This window comes from Neophocaena asiaeorientalis, unplaced genomic scaffold, assembly GCF_003031525.2.
Source record: "Neophocaena asiaeorientalis asiaeorientalis breed wild unplaced genomic scaffold, Neophocaena_asiaeorientalis_V1.1 scaffold342, whole genome shotgun sequence".
Classification (NCBI taxonomy): domain Eukaryota; kingdom Metazoa; phylum Chordata; class Mammalia; order Artiodactyla; family Phocoenidae; genus Neophocaena; species Neophocaena asiaeorientalis.
In genome coordinates this window covers 678633-683272 of record NW_020174037.1, presented here as the reverse complement: position 1 = coordinate 683272, position 4640 = coordinate 678633, and positions in this window count along the sequence as shown.

Below are 4640 nucleotides of genomic sequence, written 5' to 3'. Positions count from 1 at the left end.
CGTATGTGTGTATTTGCCTGTGTGTGTTTTTTCTGTGTGTGGTGTTTATATTATTTGTAGTTTTGTGAACTTCTTGTATCTGTGGGTTTCTTTGAATTTGGAAAAAATTTGGCCATTATTTCTTTCCATTCTTTGAGTTCTCCTACTCTCTCTTCTCAGCTACTGAGATGCCAATTCTATGTATGTTGAATTGCTTGATATTTCCCATGTGTCACAGAAGCTCTGTTCATTATTTTTTTTCAGTTTTCTTTTCCCTTTATGCTTCATTTTGAATAGTTCATTGCTATGTCTTCAAGTTCACTTGTATTTTCATCTGCTCTCTATAATATGCCATTCATCCTATATAGTAATACTTCTGTTTTACAAATTGCATATTCTAGTTCCAGAAGTTATTTTTTAAAAATAACTTTTATCTTCATTATGTTCTTCCTTTTCTCTAAATTGTGGGTAATTTGTAATAATTCATCTACTAATTTCATCATTTCTATCATTTCTCAAACTGTTTCTTTTGAATGAATGGCTTTTATTTTTTCCTGGTTATGGGCCAGATTGTCCTGACTTTTTGCTTTTTTTTTGTTATTTTGGCTTGTATGCTAGTCATTTTGAACTTAATCTCATTGAGTGCTGGATTTGGGGGTCTCCTATTAAAGTGTGTTGCATGTATTCTGGCAGGCAGTTACTTGCAGATTACCTTGACACCTTTGAGACAAGTTTTTAAGCTTTATGAGGGTATATCTAGATTTGCCTTTACCCTAGATCAATGGACGTGATTTACTTTGGAGCTGTTAATAATTTTGCCTCTGAGGGGACATTAAGCAATGTCTGGATAAAGTTTTGGTGGTCACAACCTGCGGTGGGGGGAGCACTGCTACTGAAATTAATTGGGTTGAAACCAGGGATGTTGCTAAACACCCTACAATGCACAGGACATACCTCCGTAGCAAAGAATTATTCAGCCCAAAGTGTCAATTGTCCTGCACTTGAGAATCCCTGTCTTAGAGTTAGTTTAGCCCTACTGCTAGCTAACAATTCACAGGTCTCTAAATGCTCTGGATGTTCAATGAAGATATTTTACTCTTGTTGCTTGGGACTCAGATGTCTCTCAAACCTTTGTGAGCTTTGGGAATGGTTTGGTTTATAGCCCCCCATTGGTTCTTCTTTGCCTGAACTCATGTTATTTCACTGTTCTGCACGTGTGCTTTAGTGTTCAGCAGCCAATTTGATGGAACCCCTCTGATGGTACCTGGAGCTATTTCTTTGCTTATATTTTTAATCTCCAGAACTCTGCCCTGTAAATCAGCTGCTTCAGCCCCTTTAACTCTTTTCTGACTTTGCTCAATTTAGTGAGACCACTGTGATCTGCTTGGGATCCTCCATAAACCAGAGTCTAAAAAATAACACTAAATTGGCTTTAATTCTAGTCTCTTCTTCCAGAGGTCACTGTCCTGCCTTGCTTGTTCAGTATCTAAAAACCGTTTTTTCATCTACTTTGTCCAATTTTCTAAAAGTTCATGGTGAGACTGCAAGCATGGCTGTAGTTAACTTATTATTGTCAAAGGCATATGTTCCCTCTTAGCTTTTCTGGTTGTATAATTTTTCACTTTTTCAGAACATATACTATTCATATATTATTCTGGCATCTTCATTCTCACCTATATTTTATTCTTAGACTTATAATTAAATATTTTAAATGCTCACTGCTTATCCTTTTGCCCAAGTTTCCCCATTCATCTTTTGTTTCAATAGAGATTATCCTCTCATCAACTCTAAAAGGGGATTATGCATACAGCATTCCTTGGGTCTTACGTGTTTAAAACCATTTTTCAATATCATGGATATTTGAAGGACAGCTTGACTAGATATAAATTACTTGGTATGCATTTTCTTTCTTGAGTGTTTTGAAAATGCAACTCCACTGTCTGATCTTTTTCAGAAATCTAATGTTGGACTAATTCGTTTGCCCTTATAAGATGTTAACCATTTTGTTTTAAATATTTTGTATTTTAAACTCCAGTAGCTTTACTGAGATACCTATCAGAGTTGATTATGCTGAGCTTATTTTTTCCCAGCACCTGGTAGACACTTTCAGTACTTTATTTACAAAAAGTTTTTCTAGACTTAAGTTTTAAATATTAATTAGATTTTATTGTTTTATTTCTTTTTTAGAGACTCAAATTTTATTTATTTGTAAAAATAACAATGTTTCTTCTTTGCCTCTGTTTCATTGGATAGATTTTCTTGATCTTATTTTCATTTTGTTGAGTGCTTCCCTTTCTTCAGTGCCCTTATTAAATTTCATTCTAATCTATTTTACCTTGGCTACCTTTATTTTAGTCTTCTATTTAGTCTTTAAGATGGCTTTGTCTTTTACTTATTATTTCCTGAGTTCAACCAATTTTCTTTTCATTTTTTCCTGATACATTAGTTGAACAATTTCTTTTTAATTTTTGAATTTCTGATTCAGGTGTTTTCCTCAAATGCTTGTTTGAGGATACTGGTATTTTTCTCCTCCTCCTCCTCCTCCTCCTCCTTCTTCTTCTTCTTCTTCTTCTTCTTCTTCTTCTTCTTCTTCTTCTTCTTCTTCTTTCTTCTTTCTTCTTTCTTCTTTCTTCTTCTTCTCCTCCTCCTCCTCCTTCTTCCTCTTCCTCTTCCTCTCCTTCTCCTTCTTCTTCTTCTTCTTCAGGATGAAGGGCAAAGGTTCCATCAGCTGAGGCATTTTGTTTCTCATTTTCTATTTCATTTTATAATAGTTTTGAATATAGTCTACTTTCATTATTTATTTCATAATTTGGATTCGTTTATATGACCTGTAGGTCAAGAGTGTCCTCATCTGTCTGTGTTTTGAAGTAGAATTTCCTTAAATAATTGCTTTGACTCCCTCTTCCCCTTCCCCTTCTGCAGAAATAGAGAGAACCTTATAACAGCATTAGCTTGCTAAAGCCACTTTACCCTTGTCCTGAGGGCTCTCTGGCCCTCCTTGTCTTTTTTTCTCCTTTATCTTATCTAAGTAGGAAAGGATTGTAGCCCCTCCGATATTTTAGAACACTTTTAAAAACTATTTATTTTATTTATTTATTTGGTTGTGCCAGGTCTTAGTTGCGGCTCGTGGGCTCTTTAGTTGTGGCTCGCAAGCTCCTTAGTTGTGTCATGCGAACTCTTTGTTATGGCAAGCATGTGGGATCTACTTCCCTGACCAGGGATTGAACCCAGGCCCCCTGCATTGGGAACATGGAGTCTTAACCACTGCACTGCCACGGAAGTCCCTATTTTAAAACATTTTTATTTAGCATGACCCCAATTTTCCTTTTTGCTTCTTTGCTCTTTCACTTCTAAATCTCCAAAGATGACTCTTTCTTCCTTTTCATTTACTTTTTACCCCAAATCCATGACTTTAGAAGACAGTCGCCTCAACTCATACACAGTTTTGTGTCCCACCTGTATTCAGGGCTGTGTTTTGGTTTTAGGTCAATCTTAAACTTGCTGCTTGTATCCCCCTTCTCTTTTCCATGCTAGTCTTTGCTCTGTGAAAAGATTCAGTGAGAACATGAGAGATGCTACCATTTAGTGTTAAATTTTGTGCTTATCGGTACTTCAAAGTTGGTCATGTTCTGTCTTCTGGTTTTGTGGGTTTGAATAGCTTTACTTGTTCTTCTGTTCTGTATTGTTTTTGGACGATATGTAAAGAATGTGGATTTAAGCAACTGCCATTATCATCAGTTACCCATAAGTTTACATGCATTTTTAATTGATTAAAATAACATTTCATTTCTGAATTTATTAGTGTTTAATTGCATAAGAGTGAAACTAACCATATTTTCATGTATGAATTTTCTATTCTATATCTCAGTTTGTGATTTTTCATTATTATTTGATTATCCATTTTCTAATTGGGTTTCAGTTGGAAATTGTGCAAAGAAAATGAATTGGAAATTCTTTTTATTTTTATAAGAATTCTTTCTATATTAAGTTATCACTACCTCATATAAATTACAGGTTTTTGATATTTCAATATCTTTAATATGCTTTTAATATTTTATGTTTATTATGTTATTTGACTTTTTGGTGATAATTTCTAAGCAATTTTTATTTATAGAGAAGCTATTAATCTTATATATTATTATTAAGTAGCCAGGTAACTAATTGAACATATTTACTACTTATAATAGTCTTTTTGGTTGATTCTATTTTCTTTTTAAAAAATGGCTACTAGTACTGATAATTTTCTCTTCTACTCCTATACTTATACCCCTAAGTTTGTATTTCATGTATTTGCATAAGCTGGATTAGTCATAATTAATGCTAAATAACAACAGTTTTAGAAGCTACCCTTATCTTGACTCTGACTTTCACAGGAATGATTCATGTGTTTTAACATGGAGTGTGATATGACTATTGGCTTAAAAATATATTTTTTATTATTAAAAAATCTTCCATTGCAACAAGATTTTCAAATTAGCTAGTGCATTCATAATATTAATAACATTTTTATAACATTTTCTCCTCTTTTTTTAATTTTATTTTTTCTTGAATTATAGTTGATTTATAATGTGTTAGTTTCAGGTGTACAGCAAAATGATTCAGTTTTTTATATATATATGTGTATGTGTGTGTATGTGTGTGTGTGTGTGTATATATATATA